A 15,107-nucleotide genomic window follows, 5' to 3' on the forward strand; every position below is an offset into this window, starting at 1 on the left:
AATATTATTAAGTAATAGAGAATCGTCGACAATCATCTTCATCATAAGATCACAAAATTCGATGCGTCTATCAAAATCGTCTTCGGACAACTCTTGGACCGAATGGAGTTTGTATGGATGCCATTTATTCAATTTCAGAATTTTACTGACAGATGCATGACCGATTTCGTGTTCTTGTGCAACGCGATTGATGGAAATGTGATGGGGACTTTCAACGAAAGACTGTAAAACATCTAATGCCTTATCATTATTTGTTGCTGTTTTACGTCTACCAGATCTTGGGCGGTTTTTAACGCTATCAATGTCCTCGAAACGTTGAATAGTACGGATTACAGTACTTTTGGAGATCCTATTATTTTCATTCCGAAAATTTTAATTAAATAATCGCGTTACTGTTTTACACCCTCTTTGTTGATCTCTCCATCCTCGCATCATTAACAGTGTTATTCGATCTCTTTCAGAAAGCTCCGCCATTCTTATTTAGAGCAAAGAAGAATTAATCAGGTAAGTGATAGGAAATTGATCTAAATAATTAAGTAGAGAAAAATACTAATTATTAAATGTTGGTCCAACTATTGATTTGTTTATTTCAACCAGCACAATGGCTTCTTTTGTTACAGAAACAATTTTTGGGGCTATTCATTTTCGTCCACGAGGTGACTGCTGCTCGCTGAGAAGAAGACAGCACTGCATCAAAGATTCAAATCAGTGATCCGCATTGTTTGCTCAAGAGCTTGTATTACTATTGGTGTGTGCGAGAGTGAGACAATAAAGATCGGCCCCGCCAACGCTTTCGGGCAGCTTCTCGCGATCACCTTCAGGCAGTTTTCCGCCATAGCCTACTAGCATAACCGCTTGAAGCTGTACAACTTTGCTATTGGACATTTTTCCAAAATGCAGTCTTATTGAAAATATTATGGGGAGTCGATACTTTTCGATTAATGTATTTTCTTTAAACCAATTAATTGGTCTCATTATTTCGCGCACAAAAGTATTAAGGTTTTGATTACTGAAAACTAAATAATATTTTACAAGATATTTTACATTTTGTGTCAAAAAATTGTTAACTTCAAACCTTTATAACTCAAAAAGTACTTAATGAAAAAATGTTTTATTATAGTGTTTTAGAAAGCTCTCGAGATAATCTATAAGAATATGCAATAAAATGTTGGGGGTTCCATTTAAAAAAATAAGGTTGACTTTGAAATGACCTTAAAAGATATGGTCAAGGTCAAAATCAGGGTCATCATCTTACTCCCCGCTTGAAACCATACAACTTTGCTATTGGACATTTTCTCCAAAATGCATTCTAACTGAAGATATTAGAGGGGTCCGATACTTTTCGATGACCCCTATAATAAAAACCTATTTTGTATGTCAAAGATATCTTAGTTATCTGGTAATAACTTGTCATGTGAATAAGTTGAAATTGTTTGCATGATTGACATAAAACAAGTCAATTGCTGTTCATTTGGTACTCGTTTCATTGCTTCAGCTATTGCTGTGATATATGGATGCTGCTGCTGTTGCTCTTGCTGAGCAGTAGCACGATGTAAATATGCCGTTGCCATTACATTGAAAGCATGAGAAGATTGGCAAAGTACATTTTCCATTGTTTCCGTTGTCTTCTGCTTTTTTATTGCAAATCGATCTGGTGCTGGCACTATTTTTTTCTTCTGAATTTTATTATCCATAGTAATAACGCCTGCAGCTGTTTTCTTTTGTACTTCATCATTTATATGCACAGATATATTATCTTCATAATCTTTAGAGATAGCAGAAATTGCTGATCTGACGTAACAGTACTAGTTGATAAGGACTCATCAAGTGAAGGATTACTAATGCTATCATCTGAGCACATCGACACATTTATGGAATTCAATCTATCATTTGATAGTAATGGATTTGACATTCTCTTTACTGTAGAATCTTTAGTGAGTAAGGAGGATCTCACAACACTTTGTGATGTCATACTTTCTTCTTGCTAAGAATGTTCTATTGAACTGCGTGATCTATAGATATAAATATTGATATTTTATCTAAGCGATTATATATTTTCTAAAGATAACTAAATACTTACTTTCTATGTGCTATGTGTGGTGTCAGAAAAGACATTTGCTTAAAATAGACTCACATTTTCGTCTGTCTACGTCCTGAACCACTTGGTTGACCTTTTTTCATTTCTCGCAACTTCTTGGTGAATATATTACGAAGAGTATTCCAACGACCTTCTGCTTGCTCACCTAATGTCACCGAAATTGAAATATTTGCTATTAACTAATTACTATTTTGCCAATTTCACAGAAACAATACTTAACCTGTACACTCAATCGTCTCTCCAATACTTTTCCACATATCAAGTTTTAGTTCCCTATTTTTGTATTCTTTTAATGTTTTCACATATAGAACCGGATTTTCTCTTACAAGAGCAATTAAAATGTCATCATTGACATTTTCCTGTGATATTTCAATGAAATCGATATTCACGTTCGGATCCATCGTGAAGCCCGTCAACAACAGTCAATAAAGTACTATATTTTAATATCTACATATATCTCGCTTCTAATTGGTCATTACATTGCATTTGGCTGTAGGCGTAAAATTGCTACATACCCGCTCATGCCGTTTCTTTTAAAATATTTGATAAATCCACCAGTAGAATCATCAGAAGCTAGATATACTAGTCATATAATTCAAGCACGATCAGTAGTAGAAAGATGCATAGGAATCTTAAAAGGACAATGGCGATGTTTAAGAAAAGAAAGAGCATTGCATTATAAACTAGAGTTTGCAGGTATACAATATATTATTTGAAAGAACAAATGCAGTACAATATATAAAACGAGATCAATATATTATATTAGATCTCTATTTTGTAGCTTGTATTACGAACGCATGTCGTGTTTTACATAATATTGCTGTGAAATGGAGATGTCCACCAGAAGAAATACATTTAGAGGATACACAGTGCCTACCAAAAGTTCGGGGCCACCTAAATAATTGTTGAACGGTTTGAAATATAGAATTGAAATTTATAAGGATTCAATGGGATCACAAAGTCTATTATTTAATTACAAAAACACCCACCTCCACACCCTTGGGGGCCGGGGGAAGGGGGGAGCCAAAAAATCTCAAATGGCATGTTGGGTTGAGTGAGGGCTCGTTCGAAAGGGCTTTCCAAGACGAAAAGAAAGCGAGGTCGCCGAGGTCTCTACGATTTTTTTTCGCAGAGTTATGACCATTTGAACATTGAGATTTTGCGAGGGCCCACAGCGACAACAGAAGAAAGGTCAGGCTTCATGCGGGCACGCGCGTTCTTGTGTGTGCATGCGTGCGTGCGTGCGTGCGTGCGTGCGTGCGCGCGCGCGCGTGTATGTGTGTATGTGTGTTCGGCCAATTAAAGCGGCGTCTACAATGAGGATTTAAAGAGTAAAACTTAAGCTTTAAGCCGTAATTTGTGACGTCATTTCCATTTATAAGGCTTTCTTGCCTGTACTTAGTCTTGATTTTGAAGCCTTAAGCGATTTGACGAAATTTCATTTCTTAAAGCTAAAATTTTACGAAGTGTTCGTCTTTTGAGGCTATCCACGAATCAAGCCATTTTGAGATGTCTTCATATGAGCGGAACTGCTGATTAGCCAGACCATGTGCCATCGAACGGAACAAGTAATAATCGGACGGCGCAATATCTGGGGAATATGGCGGGTGGGGTAGGACTTCCCATTTGAGCGTTTCTAAGTAGGTTTTAACGGGTTTGGCAACGTGAGGCCGAGCGTTGTCATGCTGTAGAATCACTTTTTCGTGCCTCTGCTCGTATTGTGGCCGCTTTTCGCGCAGTACTCGGCTCAATCGCATCAATTGAGTTCGATACCGTTCCCCAATGATGGTTTCGTTCGGTTTCAACAGCTCATAATAAATAACACCGCCCTGGTCCCACCAAATACACAGCAAAACCTTCACAGCGTGAATATTCGGCCGAACCGACGACGTAGAAGCATGACCGGGCAGTCCCCATGATTTTGTTCTCTTTGAGTTGCTGTAATGAATCCATTTTTCATCACCCGTAACGATGCGATGAAGAAAACCCTTCCTTTTTTGCCGCTGGAGCAGTTGTTCACAGGCGAAAAAACGGCGCTTAACGTCTCTTGGCTTCAAATCATAAGGAACCCAAGTTCCTTGTTTTTGAATCATTCCCAACGCATGCAATCGCTTGGAAATGGCTGGGCGGGTAACTCCTAATGCTGAAGCAAGTTCTTTTTGCGTTTGGCACGGATCCTCATCGAGCAATGCCTCCAATTCAGCGTCTTCGAAGGTTTTTGGCCTTCCTTCACGCGAACGGTCGTCAACATCGAAATCACCGTCTTCGAAGCGACGGAACCAATCACGGCACGTTGTTTCACTTAGAGCAACATCTCCGTAAACTTTTTGGAGTTCTCGATGCGCTTCAGCCGCCGTTTTCTTCGAATGAAAGAGGAAAAGCAACACTTCCCGCAAATGACGATTATTTGGCACAAAATCAGACATTTTCACACAACCAAAAGTATATGACGCAAAAACAAAATCACTAATGTGTCAAAGCGGTTTGTTTACCATATGTCTAAGCTTGGTTCATGACGTTTTGGTTATGTCACAATCGACCAGCACTTACTACTGGAGCCATCTCTTGAGAAACAGCGGGAACTTAGTTGCGCACCTAATAACATTCAAAGAGAATATGTCGATTCTTAAGGAAAATAATATCCTACGCACGTTATTACTAAACACTTTGCGAAAAGTACCAAGTAACATATTTAACAATACAACACATTTATTCGATCAGGATCCTCTCAATGACCACCGTTTCCAATTGATTAAAGCTTTACTCAATAAATACTTTAAAGCAAGATGTACCCACTATGGTAATTCTAACAGTGTAAATGTTGAAAGAGTTAGAAGTAAATAAGTAGCGAAAGAAGTAAAGAAGTAACGAAATTAATACTTTTCAAAAGTCAACGAAGGCATGAAAACTGTTTTTCTGTTATTTTCTTATATGTATTCGTTCACTGTTTCTAAATATGTACTTCTTATATGCATAAATTATATTTATATATAATATGTACTTATATAATATACAGGGTGTCCCATTTAACCTGACAAATCGTAATATCTGGAAAACTACATGTCGGATCACAAAAAGTGGGTAATGAAATTTGTTCGTCTCGAAGGGGGACATCCAATGATATCAAACTCGAACTCCCACCACACTCCCGGGGGGTGGGGGTGGGGGCAACTTTGAAATATTAAATGGGAAGCCCCATTTATTATTGCAGATTCGAATTCTACGCCACAAAATACTTAAGTTTCGTCCGAAACTTTTTTTGATTCGTGATAGATGGCGCTGTAATCGCAAAAAATTAGCTTTCCTGCAATTCTCCAAAAATGATCATTGGATTGAAAGATATAAAAATACCTATTCAATATTTAAAAAAATTTTTTAAAAAACATAATAACAGTTATTCGCCCCCATCCCCTCGGGGTAGGGTGGGTGGTAACGTTCAAATCTCAAATGAGAACCTATATTTTTCATTGCAGAATTAGATTTTACGTGAAGTTTTTATGGAAACAATTTTTTTCATTCATGATAGCGTTGAATTTTTCCGAGAAACTATTTTTAGCGTTATCCAGGAATAACGACTAAAACAAGCACCTCGATGGTGAGAGGCGAGGGAACTCATTTAAAACAAGCACCTCGATGATGAGAGGCGAGGGGACTCATCTAAAACAAGCACCCGGATGGTGAGAGGCGAGGGGACTCACCTAAAACAAGCACTCCGATGGTGAGAAGCGAGGGGGCTCACCTAAAACAAGCACCCCGAAGGGAACAAAAAGCTACTACGTCCTCGTCGTTGTTCCTGAGTAACGCTAAAAGTAGTTTCTCGGAAAAATTCAACACTATCTATCACAAATGAAAAAAATTGTTTCCATAAAAACTTCACGTAAAATCTAATTCTGCAATGAAAAATGTGGGTTCTCATTTGAGATTTGAACGTTACCACCCACCCTACCCCGAGGGAATGGGGGCGAATAATTGTTATTATGTTTTTTAAAAATATTTTTAAAAATATTGAAAAGGTATTTTTTTATTTTTCAATCCAATGATCATTTCTGGAGAATTGCAGAAAATCTAATTTTTTGCGGTTACTGCGCCATCTATCACGAATCAAAAAAAGTTTCGGACGAAACTTACGTATTTTGTGGCGTAGAATCCGTATCTGTAATAAAAAATGGGGGTTTCCATTTAAGATTTCAAAGTTGCCCCCAACCCCCACCCGCAGGGGGTGGGGTGGGAGGTCGAGTTTGATATCATTGGATGTCCCCCTTCGAGACGAACAAATTTCATTACCCACTTTTTGTGATCCGACATGTAGTTTTCCAGATATTACGATTTGTCAGGTTAAATGGAACACCCTGTATATTTATTATATTATTCATACATATGTTGCAAGCTTTATTACGTGTCGTTTAACAAATAAACAACAATACTGCATATATAACATCGACTTTTATTTTATTTTTCTATCTATTTACATATGTATTTACATTTCTTTCCACCTCAATATCAATAAAACACATTCTGAACATATTTCATCATTAGGACTGGGGCTCTGTTGTGGTGTACTACGCTTCTGCGTGGGAAAGAGACGACAGGACACCTCATATTGTCTGCCTCTCACTCTACTCGAGAAATTACCCCCTTCACTGCCATCAGCAGTCCATTCTACATGTCAATGGTTTCGACATTAGGTTTCCGAATGTTGGACGCAGCAGTATACACAGAGAAAGAGAGAGAGAGAGAAAGAGGGAGAGAAAGAGAGAGAGAGAGAGAGAGAGAGAGAGAGAGAGAGCGAGAGAGAGCGAGCGAGCGAGCGAGCACTGTATCAATAGGTAAGTGTAATATCTTATTCAGGATGTATTCCGATATTCATTGTATTGAAAATTTATAGTATACTTAATATGAACAATAGATTTTCAATACTAGCAGTGAATATCCGAAGTGAGTCGCAGCGTGAAGCAACTGGTTTTCGTGGTTTTCTAGGTTACATTTTTCGAAACGAATAATAAAAAAATGTTTTGTAAGAAATAGACCTTACACGTTGCTAATGCGTGCTCTCGTTTTTATAAGCCGATATATTTATTGTTTCGAATTGTTATCATAGGCTCGCACGTGTACCTTATTTGTTCACGAAACAGTAAATCCATCGGCTTATAAAAACGAGAGCGTACATTAGCAACGTGCGAGGCTTATTTCTTATAGAATTATACATCTTGAAAAATAATAAGATTGCGAAAGTCAGCTTCACGCTGTATTTCGATTCGTCTAAACTCATTTATTGGTAATTATTTAGAAGTCAGACACCGTCTTGGATCTGGCTAAAAATCACCTATCTTATGTACAGGGTTCTCAAAGAGTCTTCGAACGATAAAATGTCTCGAAAACAATCAGTTTTTGGAAAAAATGTTTCAGGCAAAAGTTGTAAGTTTGAAAATTATCTATTTACTGATCTTATCAGTTTGACCTTGGCTAGCGTTGACGCTAGCCTTGTTGACAAGGTCAGGGCAAAGTCACCTTGAACTTTTCAAATGGAATGCCCTACCTTTTTTGGCATATTCTTATAACGTATTTCAAGAGCTTTCCAAAACACTACAATAAAGTATTTTTTTGTTATGTACATCCCGAGTTATGAAGCTTCAAAGTTACAGTACCGTCGGCATTAGCATTACCCAAGGTATACCGCGTGGAGATTGCACGATCGGATTTACACCTCTTGTGTGTGTGTGTGTGTGTGTGCGTGTGTGTGCGTGTGTGTGCGTGTGTGTGCGTGTGTGTGAGCGTGTGCGTGCGTGTGTGTGTGTGTGTGTGTGCGCGCGTGTGTGTGTTTATGTCTGCTTGTTATGTAACAGAAACAAGGACTCCATAGTTCGTCACTCCCGTATTTCATGACTCCAAACCCTTTCTATTGTGTAAAGTGACTCTATCCCATCTTTTAAGATGTGCAACATTTTTCAATTAATTAAATGTTTAAATTGTCTTCCTTCTACCATTTGACAATGAGTTAAGCGTTCATAGAAATGACTGAGCACATCGTTTATTTGTTCTAAAGTGATGAGAGGTGCTTCCCGCATATTCGATTGCTAAGGTCTTCCAAATTACGTGGTTTTGTCGCATAAACCTTGTTTTTGAGATATCCCCAAAGAAAAAAATCTAGAGGAGACAAATCAGGTGATGAGATAAAGTCACTTTACACAACAGAAAGTTTGGAGTCATGAAATACTACGGGAATGACGAACTGTGGGGTCCTTGTTTCTGTTACATAACACGCAGACGCACACCCACACACGCACACACGCACACACACGCACACGCACACACACACACACACACGCACACACACGCGCGCGCACACACACACACACGCACACACACACGCGCGCGCGCATACACACATACACACACACGCACACACGCACACGCTCACACACACGCACACAAAAGAGGCGTAAATCCGTGCAACCTCCACGCGGTACACCTTTGGGTAATGCTAATGCCGACGGTACTGTAACTTTGAAGATTCATAACTCGGGATGTACTTAACGAAAAAATACTTTGTTGCAGTGTTTTGGAAAGCTCTTGGAATATGTTATAAGAATATGCCAAAAAAAGTAGGGTGTTCTATTTGAAAAGTTCAAGTGACTTTGCCCTGACCTTGTTAACGCTAGCCAAGGTAAAACTGATAAGATCAGTAAATAGATCATTTTAAACCTTGTAACTTTTACCTGAAACATTTTTTCTAAAATCTGATTGATTTCGAGATATTTTATCGTTCGAAGACTTTTTGAGAACTCTATGTTAGGTTTCTCAGTTAGCGCTACTATTCTAATATATCACTTCTTTTGTACAGTAGAATAGTATTGCAGAGTTTTATTATAGTTATAAGTTTTACTTGTAAAAATTTATGTACACATATGTACATTAAAAAAATAATTTGAGTTTGATACTTCTAAAAATAACACAATACGTGTTGCGCTTGTACTTGGCGCCTTTTTTTACCTTTTTATTTAAAAAGGTAAGTTTTACATAAGTTTTACTTGTAAAATCTTATTTATCTTTATCTTTATCTTATTATCTTTAAGTTTTACTTGTGAAAACCTGTATGTACACATATATACCTTAAAAAAATTGAATTTGAAATTGCAAAAATAACACAATACATGTTGCGCTTGTACTTGGCGCCTCTTTTTACCTTTTTGTTTAAAAAGGTAAGTTTCATAATATATTTTACATGTAAAAACTTATGTTATATATATTTTTTGTCGTTAGGTTTTTCTTGAATAACAATAACTTTTAAAAAGATATATTTTTAAATATTGGATACTATTAATAATTGTATTAAATTTTTGCCATGAAAAGAATACAAACATTTGTAGCGCCTCTGGGCCAGTGTTTTTTATTTGCGTATCATCAACTTCAATCCAATCAGATTTACCTTCTCTACATATACTTGTATAATGACCGCAACCTTTGACTTTGAGAGACTGTCAGCTTGTACCACCAGGTACAAGTAACAATGCCTCTCTCTGTAGTCGCCGTGCGCTCGGGATAGCACTAGAGATGTCGCTTCCGAACGACATCTCTCAACGTTATCTGGGGAGGGGAGAGTGTCGTGAGCGTGGAGCGTCAGATAGCTCAGTGGTCTAGAGCAGTCGCCCGGCAAGCGAAAGACCCGGGTTCGATTCCCGGTCTAGCGACTACCACGCTCTCGATATTTTTCTCTCCTCGGAACGAAAAATGAGATGCAGGTCCCGAACGCACGGCGTCCCGTCGCCACCTAGTACGCCCTCCTTCTTTCATGGTGGATCCCCCTTCGGCGCGATGCAAAAACGTGTCCAAGCGCCTGGGGGCAGCCAAAATATGGCGTCGACCCCGGGGCTTATTTCTATTATTTGCACCGGATAAGGAGGGGCAACGGTGGAAGCCGGCATACATGGACAGCAGGTCTTAAAAGGATAGCAACCTTTGACTTTGAGAGACTGTCAGCTTGTACCACCAGGTACAAGTAACAATGCCTCTCTCTGTAGTTGCCGTGCGCTCGGGATAGCACTAGAGATGTCGCTTCCGAACGACATCTCTCAACGTTATCTGGGGAGGGGAGAGTGTCGTGAGCGTGGAGCGTCAGATAGATCAGTGGTCTAGAGCAGTCGCCCGGCAAGCGAAAGACCCGGGTTCGATTCCCGGTCTAGCGACTACCGCGCTCTCGATATTTTTCTCTCCTCGGAACGAAAAATGAGATGCAGGTCCCGAACGCACGGCGTCCCGTCGCCACCTAGTACGCCCTCCTTCTTTCATAATGACCGCTTGCAATGCACGATCCATGATGAAATATGGCATTCATTATTTTATACTGTCCTGCTATTGATACTTTAGTTGTTGAGACAGCACGCAGAGTAAATTTGTTTATACATATTAGGTGTAGTAAAAAGAAATCCATTATTTTTGCATGAAATTGAAGGCTTTAATTACCATAGTTAGAATGATCCGATTTAGGTCAAATATGCGCCGTTTTGTTCGATAACTTGTTGCCATTTTGAAGGTAATTTCATTCCTCTCTCATAGAAGCCCTCGTCCCTATTGGCAAAAAATTGAGACAGTCGATTTTCAGAAGCTTCTCTTGAAGCGAATTTTTCACCAGAAAAATTGTTCGCCATGGATAGGAACAGATGGTAATCACTTGGTGCCAGGTCCGGACTATAAAGTGGATGCATAAGAACCTCCCAACCAAGCTCCCGGAGCTTCTGGCGAGTCACTATCGATGTGTGTGGCCTGGCGTTGTCTTGACGGAACACAATTCCTCTCCTATTGGCCAAAGCTGGCCGCTTCTGGGCGATTGCTTCCTTCAGACGGTCCAATTGTTGACAGTACAGTTCCGAGTTAAGAGTTTTGCCGTAGGGGAGCAGCTCATAGTAGATAATTCCCTGCCAATCCCACCAAACACACAGCAAAACCTTCCAGGCCGTCAATCCTGGCTTGGCCACCGTTTCCGCCTGCTCACCACGATTCGACCACGACCGTTTTCGCTTGATGTTGTCGTAAGTGATCCACTTTTCATCACCAGTAACCAACCGCTTCAGAAATGGGTCGATTTTGTTGCGATTCAGCAGCGATTCGCAGATGGAAATTCGGTCTATGATGTGTTTTTTCGTTAACTCGTGTGGCACCCAGACATCGAGCTTCTTTTTGGTATCCAGCCTTATTCAAATGGTTCCAAACGGTTTTTTGTGCAATCTTTAGCTCTTGGGCAATCGAAACAGTGCTTACATGACGGTCGGACTCGACAATGTCCATGATTTTATCGATATTTTCGACAATTGGCTTTCCAGTGCGTGGTGCATCTTTGACATCGAAATTACCGGAACGGAATCGACGAAACCAAAATTGCGCGTGATTGGCTGTTATAGTATCAGGACCATAAACACTATTCACATTTTCAACCGCCTGGCTTGCGTTTTCGCCTTTATCGAAGAAAAACTGTAAAATATAGCGTATTTTCTCTTTGCTAGTGTCCATCTTTGACGCGCGCTCAAACAAAACTGAGTCAACTAATCACAAAACTGTCAGAAAAGTTTTTTTACTACGAAATCTCATCTTTCTAACGCCATCTAGTGGAACCCGATCGGACTTATACAACGCGAGATACAGATAACTAAAGCCATCTATTGGAAAAAATAATGGATTTCTTTTTACTACACCTGATATATACATGATATTAGAAAAGTCTGGACACAGTCAAATATCTCGAAAATAGAACGTTCCTGAGAAAAATGTTTCCAACCAAAGTTGTAGGGTTTTAAAAGTTCTATTGAACGATGATATCCGTTTGACTTTGCGTAAAGAGATCAAGGCGAGGTCAAGGCCAACATATTTTTGTTTTAATAGAATACCCAAATTTTTCATCAAACAGTGTTAAAGACAACAGCGAGACGTTTCCAAAACATTACTTGCAGATCTATTTTGTTAAGAACTGTCTGAGTTATGAGCTTTAGAATTTACGGTGCCGCCAATATTAGTATTATCCAGGAATTGTACCGCGTGGAGGTTGCATGGTCGAACATTATACCCCCCGGTGTGTGTGTGTGTGTGTGTGCGTGGTGCGTGTGCCTGGTGTGCGTGTGTGCGCGTGTGTGGGCATGTGTGCGTGTGCGTGTGTGTGTTGTGTGTGCGTGTGCGTGTGCGTGTGCCTGTGTGCGTGTGTTCTGCGAGTGTGTGCGGTGTTGTGCGTGTGCGTGTGCGTGTGCGTGTCTGCGAGTGTGTGCGCGTGTGTGCGTGTGTGTGCGTGTGCGCGCGCGCCGCGTGTGTGTGTATGTGTGTGCGCGTGTGTCGTGCGTGCGTATGTATGTGTCAGCAAAAATAAGGACTCTGCGGTTCGTCATTACCGCAGTATTTAATGACTGCCAAACCCTCTCTGCTATGTGTGTGTATATATGTGGTGTGTTTACATACACACACGCGTGTGCGCTGTGTATGTAAACGCGTTTTTATTTAATCGAGTGTTTAAATTGTCTGTCCGTCGCTGCTTGACTAATGACTATGTAGATGAAATTCATTTAAAATGTTTCGTCCATTTTTGGTGAAATAAGATTTACTTGGTGCAGTATGCGTTCCCTTAAGGTCTGCCAAGTTAGCAGGTTAGCAGGTTTCGTTCCGTACACATGTTTTTAACATATCCCATAAGAAAGTAGTCCAATGGAGAAAGATCTGGTGATCTAGAGGGCCACTCTATTTCTCCACATCTTGTTATCCATCGGTTTGGGAAAGTATCAGTTAAAAATTGACGCCACTACTACTGCATAGTCTTATCTCTGCTGACACAACACACACACACACACACACAGGGGGGGGGTGTAAAGTTCGACCATGCAACCTCCACGCGGTACATCCTGGATAATACTAATATGGCGGCACCGTAAATTCTAAAGCTCATAACTCAGACAATTCTTAACAAAAATAGTCATCAAGTAGTGTTTTGGAAAACGTCTCGTTGTCATCTTTAACACTGTGTGATAAAAATGGGATGTTCCATTTAAAAAAATCATGTGGCATTGACCTCGCCTTGACTCCTCCACTCAAGGTCAACCGGATATGATCATTCAATAGAACTTTTAAAACCTACAACTTTAGTTGGAAACATTTTTCTTAAAAATGTTTCGTTTTCGAGGTATTTGACCGTTTCCAGACTTTTCTAACTAAAGTGATATGGTCCATTATCGATGATTTTATTAAAAAATTTTTTCGAACGAAAGTTGCATGGCTTGAAGGACGACACATGACGGAAATGTGGACTTGACCTTGAGTGACCTTGTCAAAATCAGGCCAAGGTCATTAATGTTTTTTTAAATAGAAACTACATTTTTTATTACATATTCTTGTAGCTTATCTCGAGAGCTTTCCAAAACACTCTAACAAAGTTACATTTCATCGAGTACTTTCCGAGTTATGAGGCTTGGAACTTAAGGCAAGACCGATCACTGATCCGACCAATTAAGGCAAGATCGATTCGAATATGTCTTTAGCCGTTAATAAGTCTTGGCCTTAGAAGTACGAAATAAAACCTCCTTGCTTTTATTACAATATCCTGTAAGTTAACAAATATTCTTCACACATACAAACATAGTATTATTATATTTTTATTGAGTAGTGCACTGAACAACTATGACATTGTTTGAGAGTTTTCTCATTTAGAGCGACGAAACAAATATATTTTATGAATTTTTTTCGCGCAGATAGAAAATTTCACGGATGTAATTGTTTTTGGAGATTATTTAATACTGTATGAAAAATATTTATTATAATTACAGGATATGTAATAAAAGCAAAGAGGTTTCATTTCGTACTTCTTGATTCTGTTACAATATTCTTTTATATTTCATACTACATCCTTGTATAACTTAAAATTATTCTTAAAATATTATTAAACAATCAATAATCAAACCTGTGAACCTGCCCGACTCCGCAAAATAATTAATAAAATATATTTCATTTTCTTGGCGCCGAATATTATTAATACTATTACAAATAATATTACAAATGATATAAATTTTTACAAATAAAATTTGTAAAAATTTGTATTATTTGTAACATTATTATACAATTACAAATAAAATTACAAATAATAATATTACAAATAATAATATTACAAATAATAATATTATTAATAATAAAATATTATTTGTAATAATTTCGGTGCGCCGAGTAGACAAACTTTCAGTATTGTCATAGAGAGGAAAGGAGAGAGAGACAGTCGCGCCCGCGATTCAGATTATGGGCAAGAAAGAATTAGGCTCGCTCGCTGAGCGAGAACGAGAGCGACAAGGAGGGAATGATATTCTCTCTCTCTCTCTCTCTCGCTCGCTCCTCGGCGCGTCGACGAATTGCCGATCGCGTGGCTCACACGGATTGACCGAGCTGACTGTGTGCGTGCATGGGGGGGGGGGAATCCTCGTGCAAGCCCGTCATCAAATTCGCATCACTGATACCAATGATGTCAAAACCGAACAAGCTGCGGACAAGCGTAACTTGTAAATACCGGAGATCAATTGTTTATCAGCTCATAGACAATTAATATGACGAGATACCCGCGGAGACCCGTGTACTTCTCTTTCGTCTTTGCGTACAATTGCGATCAATAAAAAATTTCACGAATTGTTCGGTTTTGACATCATTGGTATACGTGTGTATATGTGTGTGTGTATGTACACGTACAATTGCGATATACACTTATCATGTTAGCATTGATCATTTTTTTCATGCTAAAAGAAAATAAGTATGATTATGTAAAGAATTTGTCTGCGTATTATTATACATTCTACATAGTTCTCCCTGTGATAGTAAAAATAACACACTTGAACAACCTCTACGCTCATATCACAAAGCCTGATCCACTGCGCTACTGAAGCAAATTGGTAATTCTCTGCTATAACGACATTAACAGAAAAGACTAAACTTCAAACTGCATTTCTCAAAAACGTTTAAGATTTGCACCGTTTTTGGATAGCATTTGTTACTATTACATCAA

General features: G+C 39.0%; 1 non-coding gene and 1 pseudogene across 1 annotated transcript; one reads left to right on the top strand and one right to left on the bottom strand.

Moving 5' to 3' along the window:
• Positions 1 to 1,388: 1,388 nt before the first annotated feature.
• LOC112588933 (uncharacterized) overlaps positions 1,389 to 15,107 on the bottom strand; it is a 25,219-nt pseudogene continuing 11,500 nt past the window's right edge.
• TRNAA-GGC (transfer RNA alanine (anticodon GGC)) lies at positions 9,714 to 9,786 on the top strand. Its single transcript has one exon. It is a non-coding gene; the product is annotated as a tRNA-Ala (tRNA).

This window comes from Harpegnathos saltator, unplaced genomic scaffold, assembly GCF_003227715.2.
Source record: "Harpegnathos saltator strain DR-91 unplaced genomic scaffold, Hsal_v8.6 scaffold35, whole genome shotgun sequence".
NCBI lineage: Eukaryota > Metazoa > Arthropoda > Insecta > Hymenoptera > Formicidae > Harpegnathos > Harpegnathos saltator.